Source organism: Schistocerca piceifrons, chromosome 1 (genome assembly GCF_021461385.2).
Source record: "Schistocerca piceifrons isolate TAMUIC-IGC-003096 chromosome 1, iqSchPice1.1, whole genome shotgun sequence".
Classification (NCBI taxonomy): Eukaryota; Metazoa; Arthropoda; class Insecta; order Orthoptera; family Acrididae; genus Schistocerca; species Schistocerca piceifrons.
Window position 1 is genome coordinate 688,441,768 of NC_060138.1, and position 15,196 is coordinate 688,456,963.

The following is a 15,196-nucleotide window of genomic DNA, read 5'->3' on the forward strand; positions in this document are numbered from 1 at the left end:
TTGAGAATGAAATGTGGACAAGATACCTAAATTTCATATAATATTTACTGTATAACAATATCTCATTTAACTTAAGTACCACATAGGTGTCGTATGTAATATTGAGAAATATTCCGTCTTTCGCGACTGTAATAAAAGTTTTATTTACACACGGCGCGTTTGTCTTTATTTTAAAGCACTTCCATCGGTGAAAGGTATGGCACATACACAATGGTATTCATGTTCTATTTCTTGTTTTTGTTCCACAGTCGCAGTTTTACCAATGGTATTGAAATATATCCCTCTTCTGCAACTGTAATAAGCGACTTATTTAGACCAGACGCGTTTCTCTCTTTTGAAGCATCATGTATTTTGTGTCCTCCATTGCCAAGTCACATTTCGTAGTTTTGTGCTGCGGTAGCACAATATTCAACGTTTGTGTTGGCTCATGTTTTAGCAAATAAATGCTGTTTGTATGTGCCACACACAAAATTACATTTGACGTAGCTCTGAGCACTTCACTGACAGACGGTATATTCAAGTTTTTGTAAGTCCACAGTTTTGTTTAATGTATTTTGTCTACTTCCTTTTGATTGATTGAAGTGCTTTAAAATAAAGCCAAACGTGCCCAGCGTAAGTAAAACTTTTGTTACAGTCGCGAAAGGTGGAATGTTTCTCAATATTACATACGACACTTATGTGGTACTTAAATTAAAAGAAATATATAGGTATCTTGTCCACATTTCATTCTCAACATTGTGGCAACTAAAATCGACCATCCGGAAAGTATACTCTATGGACTTTTACCTCTGCAAACTCTTCAAAATTTCGTGCAATGGTTTACTATATTTAATGCTGCGTAATAACTGCGTTGAACATCGAAACAAAATTAAGTCATTTATGGGGGGAAGGTATCAGTCAAGAAGATGTGTAAAAATCTAATTTTTAAGCCAAATAGTTTTTGTGGAATCGAATGATAAAGAGTGTCAAAGCAGTCGGAACACAATGTGTCTGCACAGGCGAGCAGTGTAGTGACAAAATCGCTCACAGCGCGGAATGCAGGGAGCACGTCTTTGTAGCAGCGAAAGGGTTAATGCGGCCGTGGTGGCTTTACTTCATGAACTGCGCGCTCCCCCCTAAACGTAAGCTTGCGAACTATGCTATGCTATGGCGCTGCTTCTATTGGCGGGTGCGTCGTGTGCAACTGGCAACGCAGCAATCTCCCGCGTCTAGGCGGGCATGCGCGAGCCGCCAAGATAAAAGAATTGAACTATAGTATTGTGTAGTACTTCAGTGTTTAATATCTCTGTCTTCTTCCAAGTACCGACGGAATATACCATAAATGTGGGCCTTGACTTCTGAAACCTAGACAATGGTAAGGGCAAATCGGTATCTTGTGAAATCGAGATAACTTTTGATTTGGGGACGCCTTGATTGAAAATCTACTTTTTCTGCTTTTATTCTACCCGAGAATTCTTGTGTGTCCGTGATACGAGGTTTCTTATGTTCATTTCTTATCTTTCACACTAAGCGCCTCTGATTTACCATTTCGTGTTAGAAGATAAAACTCAGAAGGCAAATAATTCAAACGGCTCTAAGCACTATGGGACTTAACGTCTGAGGTCATCATTCCCCTAAACTTAGAATTACTTAAACCTAACTATCCTAAGGACATCACATATCCATGCCCGAGGCAGGATTCGAACCTGCGACCATAGCAGCAGTGCGGTTTCGGACTGAAGCGCCTAGAACCGCTCGGCCACAGAGGGCGGCTCAGAGGGCAATTTTGAATTATAAACTTATTTGTAGTTAATGACTTGTCATAATCCCAACTATCTATCTTAATTCTACGGCTGTGTGGTAAAAGAAAAGCTCTTCTTAATTTTACTATCGGCATCTCACTGTGAGTGGAATTTAAATTTAAAGAATTAAACATACAATGTCAGATCTTCTAATACAGATGATTGATTAGGAATTTAAAAAAAATACAGCTGTTCGTTAATTAGGGAGCTCCCTGCTATTCAGAAACTCAGCAGGAAGGCTGCTTCATACAAATTGATTAATGAGACCTTTTTAAGCAATTTTTCACAGACAAATTATGTGTGGGGGTGCTCTTCGCTTTTACTGTGTTTTCTTGTCGGTAGTACAGTTCTCAAACTTTAGTGCCTGATATTACGATAATAATTTATTGCGATTCTACTAAGAGAGTTATATTGTACAGATGACTAGTCAATGAAATTTGACATTCGAAATTGAAAATAGAACCATGGTGTGGAAGTTTAAGATGTAGAAAGCTATATTTGTTGGGTATATGATATTCTCAAACATCTGTTTTGTTATATTTCGTTAGAAACTACGTTCAGATTATATAAATTGTCTCAGAATTGTCCACATTTCATAAAACTAGAGTAACAAATCTGAAGCACATAAGAGCTTTTATTCTAAACTCACATAAATTCTTATTATTACTCTGCAAAGGAACGCTCAGAAACTGATGAATGATCAGAGAGTTTCCGTTCTTCTTCGCATGGATTTAATTTGAAGCTGACTTTTGATTCTACAACTATACTAGCTACAGTACAGTATGTAATTGATGAAGTCATCGACTAGCTTGTAAGGAAAAGGAACAACATCGTTGGGTCACTACGCCATCAGACTGTTCTTATGTACTGAACAGTTACAACTGTGCGAGTCTGCGAGTCCGAGGGGATGGGATCTCACTGGGTTATTAACACCACACTCCTCCCCCACACACAGCCGCCCCCCAAAGATATCCAGATTCTTGCTAGGGTGCCGCAACGATAAAGATAACCGTACCGTAGATGCAAGCACGACGGCGGGATGGGTATGTGTGAGAAGCCAGATTAACGCGTGGTTCCTGAAGAGGATCAGCAGAATTTTTAGTAGGTGCAGGGGCAACAGACTGACCCATCTGGGCTTGTAACATTAACCAACATGGACTCGCTGTGATGTTACTGAAAACGGCTGCAAGTAAAACGAAATTTTTTCCCGAGGACATGTGGCTCCACTTTTTGGCTTATTGATGATGGCATTCCCTTCCATAAAATATTTCTAAGGTAAAAGAGTCGCCCATTAGAAACTCCAACAGTGTAATACTCAGGAGGATGTCGTCATCGAGTAAAACCAAATTGGAATTCTAATGGTTGGAAAGTGGAGCGTTTAGATTCCTTAATCGGGAAGACAGCTTAGAGAATTTAAAAACGGAAATTTGCAACAGAGACTTCTCAGATCGACGATCGGCAGTTAATAAGTGGGAATTTTCGATACAAAATACATGTATATGTTTGAAAAATCCTGCTATTTTAATTCATTTTGTATTTTCTAACGTTTAAGTTAGACGCAGTAGGAATTAGCGAAGTGTGGTGACATATAAAACAAGACTTCTGGTCATCTCATTACAGGGTTATCAATACAAAATCATATAGATGTAATACAGGATTAGACCTAATAATGGGTAGGAAAATGAGAATGCAAGTAAACTATTGCGAACAGCTTATTAAATGCATTACTGTAACCAAAACAGACACGAAGCCGACACCCATCACTGTAGTACAAGATTATATACCAATTAGCTCTGCAAATAACGAAGAGATTGAAGGAATGTACGACGGATATATAAAGGAAAATGTGCAGACAGATAAGGGAGAACAAAATTTAATTGTGGTTGGTGAGTGGAATTCAGTCTGGAGAAAAGAAAATGATGGATAAATAGTACGAGAACATGAACTGTGGGAAAGGAATGAAAGAGGAAGCTGCAAGGTAGAATTTTCAACAGTTCATAGTTTAATCATCGGCAACATTTTCTATAAGAATCGTGAAAATTGGTAGTAGATATGGTAAACACCTGGGTACTGTGAAATGTTTCAGATTGACTGTATAATGATAAGACACAGACTTCGAAAGCAAATTTTAAACTGTAAGACATTTCCAGTGGTATATGTGGACTCTGACGATAATTCAGTGGTTCTGAATTGCAGATTAAAACTGAAGAAATTAAGAAGATGGGACATGAGTAAATTGAAGGAACCAAAGGTTGCTGAGAGTTTCAGCGACGGTGTTAGAGGACTTTGAATCAAGTGATTTCAGCCATCTAAAAAACGAAATTAACAGAAAGTGCAAAGCAGCTAATCAGGTGTGGTTCGATGATAGATGCAAGGTCTTAGAAGCACGCATATCTAGGAAAAAGATAGATTCTGTCTATAGAAAAATTAAAGAAACATTTGGATAAAAGAGAATCAGTTGTACGAATATTAAGAGCTCAGGCGTCAAGGTAGGTATTAAGCAAAGAAGTGAAATCTGAAAGGTTGAAGGAATGTATAAAGGCCCTATAAGGAGGAGTAAAACTAGAGGACAGTATTACAAGAAGAGAAGAGGAATAGAAGATGAGATGGGAGAAATGATACTGCGAGGAGAATTTGACAAAGCACTGAAAAACTCAAGTGGAAACATGGCTCCTGGAGCAGACAACATTCTATAAGAATTACTGAGATGCTTGGGAGAGCCAGCCATGATAAAATTAGTCCACCTAGTGTACAAATACCATCAGGTTTCAGTAAGAATGTAATAATTCCAATTCCAAAGGAGTTTGATACTACCAAGTATGAAATAAGTTTTAATAAGTTGTGGTTACAAAATAGTGAAACAAATTATTTACAGAAAAATGGAGAACATGGTTGAAGCCTACCTTGTGGAAGATGAGTTTACGTTGCAAGAGACGTAGGGACAAGCGAGGCAATACTAACTAACCCTACGATTTATCTTAGAAGATAGGTTGAAGAAAGGCAAACCTACAATTATAGTATTTGTATATTAAGAGAAACCTTTTGCCATTGTCGACTGGACTACACTCTTTGACATTTTGATGGAAGAAGGGATAAAATACAAGGGCCATCCGTTAATTACAAACTGTACGCAAATCAGACTGCAGTTATTAGAGTCAGAGAACATGAACGGGAACCCCTTTTTTGAGAAAGGAATGAGACATGGTTGTAGCCTAACCCCTATATTAATCAGCCAGCTCATCTAACAAGCTGTGAAAGAAACCAATGAGAAATTTGGAATGGGAATTAAAGTTCAGGGAGAAGAAAAAAAAACTTTGAGGTTTACTGATAACATTGTAATTTTGTCAGAGACGGCAAAGGGCTTGAACGCTATTTGGGTAGCAAAGTAATAGACGGTGACCAAAACAGAGAGAGTATATAAAATGCAGAGTGGCAATAGCAAGAAAAGAATTTCTGAAAAAGAGCAATCTGTACACATGCAATTTCAGTTTAAGAATTAGAAAACCTTTTCTGGAGATGTGTGGAGTATATCTTACGTGGAGAAGAATCCTGGACGATAAGCAATTGAAACTAAAAGATAACAGAAGCTTCTGAAATGCGATGCAAGGGAAGAATGTTGAAGATTAGACGGGTAGTTCGAATAAGAAATGAGAAAGCAGTTAATAAAATTGTGGAAGAAGAAATTTGACACAAATTGATGAAAAAAAGGAATCAGTTGATAGGACACACCCTGAGCCATGAGGGAGTTGTCAGTTTGGTAATCGAAGGAAGTGGAGAAGGGGGGAGTAAAAATTGTAGAGGGAGACCAGTGCTTGAGTACTGAAATCAGGTTCAAATGTACGCAGATTGCGGTAGTTATGCAGGGATGAAGAGGCTTGCATAGGATAGACTAGCATGGGGTGCTGCATCAAACCAGCCATCACTCTGAAGACAACAACAACAACAATTTTCAGTTGGTTGCCGGATGGTTAACCAACATGCCTGTGCTTGTGTCCTGTCCGCCTGTGGAGAACATTTCAATCAGGTAATGGTATACATTCACAGGCTGACTGCTGCCGACAGTAAATCCGAAACGGTTAGTAAGTCGACTGGTAAAAGTATAAAACTATGGGAAGTTGAATAAAGCAAGACAGGAAGGGAAAGATCCTTTACTAAGAAAAAAGAAATTACGGGATGATTGAGTTTCCCGACCGGAAGAGGAAACAATTGAAAAAAACTGCATTCGCCACCTCAGACATTGTCTGCAGATCTGTGCTGACAGGCGTAATATTGATGAAAGTGAGTGCATAGTTGGGTTTTATGTCGTGAAAATTATCATGTTGTCGAAACTGTGAGGCTTCATTGCTATGACAATTCTTAAGTCGAATGCGTGACACATGAACTTCTCAAATTTTCAAACCAATGCTTTTAATATCACTCATTTTACTGAACTGTAATTCATTGTAGTAACGCTAAAGCAACGTTCTGAACACTAATACAAACAAATTATTATTAATATATTTAAACATTTTATATATTATTAAATTATTATTTATATACTAGGCAACAACGGTACGTCAAAAGTGGTGGTGACGGGTTCCGCGGGCGCGGCAGGGGAAAGTCTACATTAAGCATGTTTTTGTATCAACGCAGATATTTGCTGAGGTCCCATCTCACTGGAACCACGGATTGACGCGCGCAGTAATAACGCTGTGCCAAACAGTTCCAAAAATTTAGTACGCAGAAACTGATAATAAAATACATCGCATATGTCTAGTGGTAGAAATACAGGTCTTAAAATATGGTTCCCCAGTTTTCACGACCAAATTTTCAGAGGAAATCTTCGCTGGTGAAATTTAACAGTAATCGCGTGGAAAACGGAATTTGATGAAGTAAATATTACATCAGTTCCATACGAGGTTAAAATTGTTTGGTCCTCGTTCCTGCACCTTCTGATGGTCGTACACATCAGATTGTACTCTTTAATACTCGTTACACGACTACTTGATCTGTACTCCTAGTATTTGGTACAGCCTGCGTACTTGCTGAAGATTCATAACGAAAAATTTTCATCACTGCATCCTTAAAACTCCTTGTCCGTACCGCACGCTTTCTGTCGTCTACGTGCGCACAGCAATGACTCACTGTTCCTCGAAAGCGCATATGCAGTGCAACAAAGGGTACTTTGGTATGAATCTCTCCTGTTGGAAACCGATGCTCGAAATTACGATGCGAATCCCTTACCGTTGTCCTTCGCCTCACTGTAATGCAAACTGTTGTCAGTGAGCTCAAACAGTACGTAGTAGTCAACATTGGATCCAGAACTTCACATATAAACACTAACAGCACCTGGTAAGCCACACGAAAGTGTTAGAAGGAGAACAAATGCAACAACTGCGAACTGAAACATAACTCACGAAAGACTGCTTAAAATGATACTATTCTTAACAAACAAAACAAAAACTTCCTCTCAATGCGTCGCAGAGTCTAAATTTATTTGGCAATGTTTCCATGCTGCGACAGTAGCGAGTAATCGCATCAGTCCGCCCTAATTTACCCACGAAAAGCAAAGCCCAATCTTGAGTTGGACAAGGACAGAGTTGGCCTCAGTCATCAGCTCTGTGCCGAACATAGCAATAAACACCGCCTTAATACCGGAAAGGAAACTTTTTCCAGGAGCAAAAAAACAAAAGTTAGGCATGGAATCTCGAACATCTTCTAACCTACGTCATACACACAAAGAACCCACATTGGGAGACTGGCTCAATAACCTGCTTCAACAACACAGGATAGAGCAAAATAAAATCGGCCAGAAGTATGGGAAGACATTCCAGAAATAGCTTAAGATTGCACTTTCGGCACCATAATCAGGACTCATACAAAAACATGGGGTCAAATTATGTTTTAGATTCTTGAAGATATTTAATTTTAACATTTTTTATTTTCAATAAGTGTGTTAGTTTTCAATAATACTTTTAGTTTCAAAATTTTTGTTTTCAATGAAAAAAGTGGTCTAAAGATGGCGCCTTTGAGTACTGAACCCTAGATCCTGGGTCCCAATGCTCGATTCCATTTATTGCTTGCATTCTGAAAAAAAATTGTTAGCTACGACCGCCAAGGATTTCCAGTATAAGAAGTAACCTTCATCCTTCCAAAAGCCTTGTCAAAAGTGGGCATAGGGGCTCCTGACAAACTGGAAGAATCAGCGATTATCAATAGCATGGGGATGCAGAGGGTAATGGAAACAATTGCATTAAGGACAGATAGTGTGTTTCCACAGGATATGTAAACCTCTAAAATAGTCCCACGATAACTAGTTCCTCTGCAAAAACTTTCAGTGATAAACCAGTCACCTGTTCGGATATCCGGGTGGAAACTGCTCAGGAGAACGAAAAACTAGGCCAACGTTCTACGAAGAGGAGCGTGGAATGTTGGAATCTGAAAAGACAGAATAGTAGGCTAACTTTAGACTTACAGGGATTAGTACAGTGTAAAGGAAAACAAATAGAGATTTCTGGTAAGATGATTATGGCGCACTAAAGACAGCTTCAACGAATGAGGTGTCGGCATTCTTACGAACGGGAAAATTGGGGAGCAAACATAATAACAGAATTATTATTCTAATGAATGAAACTAAGCCAAAATCAACTACAATTTTGCAGGTTTACATGTCCATGTCACAAGATGATGGTGAGAAAGTAGAGATAGTACACTGAAGAGCCAAAAAAACTGGTACCCCTGCCTAATATCGTGTAGCGTTTCCACGAGTACGCAGAAGTGCCGCAACACGACATGGCATGAACTCGACTAATGTCTGAGTTAGAGCTGGAGGGAACTGACACCATGAATCCTGCAGGGCTGTTCATAAATCCGTAAGAGTACGAGGGGATGGAGATCTTTTCTGGACAGCACGTTGCAAGGCATCCCAGATATGCTCAATAATGTACATGTCTGGGGAGTTTGGTGGCCAGCGGAAGTGTTTAAACTCAGAAGAGTGTTCGTGGAGCCACTCTGTAGCAATTCTGTGCTTGTGGGGTGTCGCATTGCTCTGCTGGAATTGTCCAAGTTCGTCGGAATGCACGATGGACATGAATGGATCAGGGGATCAGACAGGATGCTTACGTACGTGTCACCTGTCAGAGTCCTATCTAGAGGTATCAGGGGTCCCATATCACTCCTACTCCCAACACCATTACAGAGCCTCCATCAGCTTGAACAGTCCCCTGCTGACATGCAGGGTCCGTGGATTCATGAGATTTTGTCTATACCCGTACACGTCCATCTGCTCGATACAATTTGAAACGGGACTCGTCCGAAAATACAACATGTTTCCAATCATCAACAGTCCAACGTCGGTGCTCAAAGGTCCAGGCGAGGCGTAAAGCTTTGTGTCGTGCAGTCATCAAGGGTACACAACTGGGCCTGCGGCTCCGAAAGCCCAAATCGACGACATTTCGTTGAATGGTTGGCACGCTGACACTTGGTGATGGCCCAGCACTGAAATATGCAGCAATTTTTGGAAGGGTTGTACTTCCGTCACGTTGAACGATTCTCTTCAGTCGTCGTTGGTCCCGTTCTTGCAGGATCTTTTTCCTGCCGCAGCGATGTCGGAGATTTGATGTTTTACCGGATTCCTGGTACTCATGGTACACTTATGAAATGGTCGTACGGGAAAATCCCCACTTCATCGCTACTTCGGAGATGCCGTGTACCATCGTTCGTGCGCCGACAATAACACCACGTTCAAGCTCACTTAAATCTTGATAACAGGCCACTGTAGCAGCAGTAGCCGATCTAAAAATTGCACCACACACGTTTTCTTATAAAGGCGTTGTCGACCGCAGTGCCATTTTCTGCCTGTTTACATATCTCGGTATTTGAATACCCGTGTGGATACCAGTTTCTTTGGCGCTTCAGTGTATATGAGCAAATATAAGAATTGATAAACTGTGTGGAGTAGGAAGACAATTTGATAGCGCTGAACGACTGGAACGCTGTTATATGGGAGAGTAACAATAGAATATTGGTTGGGGGAAAGGAATGAGAGAGGAGAGACACTTCTAGAATTCTGCTTTATGTTTTAACTAGTTGTAACGAACACGATCTCCCAAACGGAAAAGAGAAGAAGATGTACTTGGAGAGGATCATAGGGAGTTATCAACTGGAGTATATCATGGTTACACAAAGATTTAAAAATCATACTCTGGACTGCAAAACAGACCTAGGTGAGGATGTAGACCACAACCTAGTAGTGATTAACGTTAGATAAAAGTTCAAGAGGATAAATCAAAAGAGTATCCTTTGAACTGGAGTACTGAATAGCTAGGATATAGTGACCAACGGCCTCGCGCGCGTTAGTAATGTCGCTTCCCGTCATATCACCGAAGATAAACGCTTTTGGGCGTGGCTACTACTTGGACCGTTCGCGTCTGCCGAGCGTTCTTGACGAGCAGGGTGCACCCAGCCCTCGTGATGCCAATTGAAGAGGTCCTTGAATGAGAAGCAGCGGCTCACGAAAACTGACAACAACCGGGTAGCGATGTGCTGATCGCACGCCCCTCCATATCTGCACTCAGTGATGCCTGTCGGCTGAGGATGATACGGCGGACGGTCGGTACCGTTGGATCTTCCGAGGCCTCTTCAGACGGAATTAGGATAGAGTGAGACGAAGGGAAAATTCTCCGAGGCAATGACCATTGGCCCAATTAAAAGTGACTAACTAGCTAAGAAGAAGATGAATGGAAAATAATAAAGAAAGAAATAAGTAAGGCAGGTTGGGATACGGTAAATGTAGCGAAATCAAAGGTGAAGAAGCTAGGAACGACTCAGTAAGTCCTTGTGCTTATTAATGGAAGGAGAAAATGTAGTAATCTTAAGAATGAGCTTAAAAGACTTAGGGATAAAACTAACAGGAACTCAAATGTTATATGAGAGTTAAAGAGAGAAACGTAAAGTCACTAATAAATATATATTTTTAGCGAAAGTTGACACGGCGTGCATGAAGGCTAAACGTAACTTCACTGAACTAATAAAGATGTTAAGCTACGAGATACTGATGAAAAATCTCTATTAAATGTACAGGATAGGTCAGGCAAATGGCAGCAATACATAGATGAACCGTACAATGGAGGGTTACTATGCCGCAGGAAGAAGAGGACGAAATGTATCTAGCAACGCGACTAGAGCTTGGCTGTGAGAGCTGAACGAACTGAGCTCAAAAGGATATTAGCGTTGGTCAGAAAAGTCTACGAAACGGGTGACCTACCATCACATTTCCACAACATCATCATCATCCTATTAAAAAGAAAGGAAGTACTGACAAAGGTGAAAACTATAGCACGATTAATCCCGCCTTTGACACTTCTAAACTGCAGACCACAATAATATGCAAAACAATTGAAATAAAAACTGAAGACCTGCTGGACGAAGATCAGTTTGGTTTGAAATGGAAAAGGTACCAGAGAAACAATTGTGATGTGCTTAGTGACGCCAGGCAGACTGACAAATAAAAAACTATGGAAAAATCGGTCAATTGCTTTATGAAGTGATTTGTCTAAATGTAAGAAATAAAACAGATTAGAGAAACATTTGAAGCATCTCATTTGCTGTATATTATTTGGAGCATCATTCAAAATGGCATTCAATGTTTCTCTAATCTATTATATTTCTTACTTTTGAATAACCCATGTGACAAAACATTTGACCGTTTCTTTTTCGAAGTTTTTATTATTTTCAAGTTTATTTTGAAAGCATGATATTATTGACACCTCATTTACTTTCCTAGCGTCTTCTGTCCTCGAAATGTCTCTAATGTAGCACACGATTATTAGGAAACCATTCTACAGGTAAATATCAATTTAAAACGCAAAATACGTAGGCCTCGAAGAGATGAATTTTTTGACGATCCATGTTTTCTTGAGATATTTCAATTTTCGCTTAAATCAATAATAACATTTCTCTTAATTACCATATTACTTTCAAGCAATTAATTTATTTTTCAAAATTGTACCTCACGCTGGTCAACTCGATGCCCAATTTATCTATTTCCCACTCTACGTTTGACTATGAAAATTCGGACAAAAACCTATAATGTAATTTATAGTAAGTCCTGACCAGCAAACAGGATGTTTTCATAACACACGTGGACCTAGAGAAAGCTTCTTAATATTGTCATATACAACATTAACAGCAAGCATCCTAACATATTTCCCTGGAGCACAACCGAATTTACGTCTACATCTGACGATGACTCTTTCCGTCGAAGATAACGTGCTGCATCCCACTACAAAAAAAAAAAAAAAAAAAAAATATATATATATATATATATATATATATATATATATATATATATATATATATATATATATATATATATACTCAGTCCAGTAGCAAATTTCGCTTGATACCCGATATGAGCGTACTTTTGAGAAGAAGTGTAGATGTGGTTCTGAATCAAATGTTTTTCGATAATAAAGGAATACTGCATCTGTCTGACTGCCTTGACCCAAAGCTTTCAGAATGTCACGTGAGAAAAGTGTGAGCTGGGTGCGCATGACGGATGTTCTCGGAATCCGTGCTGGATCGCATGGATGAGGCCATTCTGTTCGAAAAAGCAATGAAGATATCAGAAGTAGATTAGTATAGGGAAAGAAAGCTTTCTTCAGCCGAAGAGCTGTGCTCGTATGAGGAAGGAGTTGCTGAAAATTCATGTCTGGAGCTCAGCACTGCATTTTCTGGGCCGTCGTGAATGCGGAAGAGAAGAAACTGTGAGCCTCTGCAATGTGGTGCTATCGAAGAATGTTCACAATTATGTGGAGAGATAAAGTACGAAATGAAGAATTACAACAAAGAATAGACGAGTGAAGAAGTGTCTGGAAGATACGAGCCATAATAAGGGACAGATTGCTGGGACATACGCTGTAACATTCAGGCATAGTTAAGTTGGCGTTGGATGGAGTAGTAGAAGGCAAGTGGGTACAGGCAAAGACTAGACTGTTCTAAACAAACTATATAAGATTTTGAGAATAGTGGTTAGGTAGAGATTAAAAGATGAGCATAAAAAAGGAAAGATTGAGTCCATCATGAAACCAGGCGAAAGAAGAACGACTTAAAAAAGGTACAAATAAAAAAGGACATCTAGTGTATGCAAACCGTAGTGTGTAGATCGTCAGTGATATTTCTATCAGTTACTGGTTTCTCTAGTCCCAAAGACCAAGAAATAGTCTAGAACTGGGTTGAGTAACAAACAACCACCACAGTGAAATCCATACCGTACCAGTGTTCACAGGAAATTTTCCTTTAGAGTGTATTTGATAGTTACTCTTAGTCCGTCACTTACTGTCTGTGAAAACATTGTACATCTTGCGCTCATTGTAGCATTGTGCAAAAGGGTTCTGTAGGTTACCCTAAAAAAGTTATACAAGACCTCCGTCCAGTACCTGACCTGCCCGTTCTCAACGATCTGCGGAGGAAAATTTTTACTATCTTCACCGTAAACTGTAACTTTACCAAACACAGTAAGGCAATTATTAACAAGCACCAAAAAAAAAAAAAAAAAAAAAAAAGATCACCTGAATACACAAATACAGCGACCTGATGACGAGAGAATACGCACACAAAAGTACCAACGGTTTTGAATAACTTAATCATAAGTATAGTGACTGGTAGCGATTTCGTAAAACGAGTATTAAAATGGTTAACAATTATTCAGCACGAAAGGGTTATGGAGACAAACTCACGACGTTGCGTAGTCTCCCATTATGCTGTTTTACGTGATATAAACTTAAGATACACTCGGACTCGTCAGGCTAAATAGTATAAATATGTCTTTTGTCGTTGAATTGTAGCACCTAAGATAGTGTATAAACACACAAAACTCCTCGCAAGAATGGTAACTTATCCTGAAGGCGAACCACATCAATGAGAACTTTATCAAAGCAAATTGTACGCACCACGGAGGGAGTGCTGCAGCTGGTGAGACCGTGCAAAGCAGACGCAGGACACGCACTGGGACCTCCAGAGACGTCGCAGCTGCCGCGACGTCCGACCGCGTCTGCGCGTGCGCCGCTGCCGGCGACTGGCCCAACCGGGGCTGACGTCAGCGGTCAGCCTTCGGGAGGCGGCGACGGCTTCTGCGGGTCACCGAGGAGGCGGAACTCCTCGCCGCCGGAGCAGCGGCCAGGTTGCGTTTCCTGCCCTCGGGGCAGCCCGCCAAGTCAGTTATGACCATCCGGCACAGCAGCTAGACGTTAGAGAATCAGGTGCTCTCAGGTCTTCTGGGCATTTGGAGTAGTGTTGTCAGCAGTACTGTACGTCAAAGGTCGCGAGGGACTAACAAGGAGAAGATGATAGAGGTGGTCCTACAGGTATTCAGCTACTTGAAGTTCTGGGAAATCTGGGTCCGTAGGTGGTAATTTGAAGTCTTTATTGCGCTCTTCCTGTCAGTGCGGACAGTTGTAGCAGCGTAGCCGGTCGCTGTGGCCGAGCGGTTCTAGGCGCTTCAGTCCGGCACCGCGCTGCTGGTGCGGTCGCCGGTTCGATCCTGCCTCGGGCATGGATGTGTGTGATGTCCTTAGATTAGCTAGGTTTAAGTAGTTGTAAGTCTAGGGGACTGATGACCTCAGATGAAAAGTCCCATAGTGCTTAGAGCCATTTGAACCATTTTTGTAGCAGCGTAAAATGGTTCAAATGGCTCTGAGCACTATGGAACTTAACATCTATGATCATCAGTCCCCTAGAACTTCGAACTACTTAAACCTAACTAACCTAAGGACATCACACACATCCATGCACGAGGCAGGATTCGAACCTGCGACCGTACCGGTCACGCGGTTCCAAACTGAAGCGCCTAGAACCTCGTAGCAGGGTAGAAAGACCCATCATACTGGTGTAATGATTCGTTTTCCCAGGAAATATTTCATGTACTGGAGGACGAGATCTCCGAGGGTAGATTCATGACTAAATCAATGAAGCCTTTGTTTCAAATCTATTACTGGGACCTAGGAAAGGGCACAAATACTTAAGTCCGTCCGTAACAGTGCTCCCATTCAGTAGGTAATAATTCTTTTCCAATTATGTATACCGAATACTGTGACGTCCAATCGTTCAACAAGGCAGAAAATGTCACATCGATTCGATACTGTGATCAAATACCAGTGGTTTTCTTCGATTCTCTATCGTTACCACGGGCTAGGCGCCACCCTGTCCAGATTTGCATATGCAGCCCCCTCCAATAGACTACCGTGTCAGACATGAGACTGCCTGCTCCTCGGTGTATGTGACTTGCAAGCTTTTGGACTCAGAAAATCGGTTAACATTCATGTGCGTTGGTAATTAACCTACACTTCATAAGTGGTTGTTTAGTGACAGTTTAGGTCATAAATGACGTCATTTCCAGTCATGCTGCAATCACACACTCACTGTCCTTCACATCTGCT

At 40.6% G+C, this 15,196-nt stretch overlaps 1 protein-coding gene across 1 annotated transcript in view; it reads right to left on the reverse strand.

Moving 5' to 3' along the window:
- Positions 1–13,837, reverse strand: part of LOC124788109 (venom protease-like) — a 214,044-nt gene extending 200,207 nt beyond the window's left edge. Inside the window, exon 1 of the mRNA XM_047255234.1 lies at positions 13,712–13,837. The gene's annotated coding sequence lies outside the window, so the exon portion shown is untranslated. The remainder of the gene's footprint in view (positions 1–13,711) is intronic.
- Positions 13,838–15,196: the final 1,359 nt, after the last annotated feature.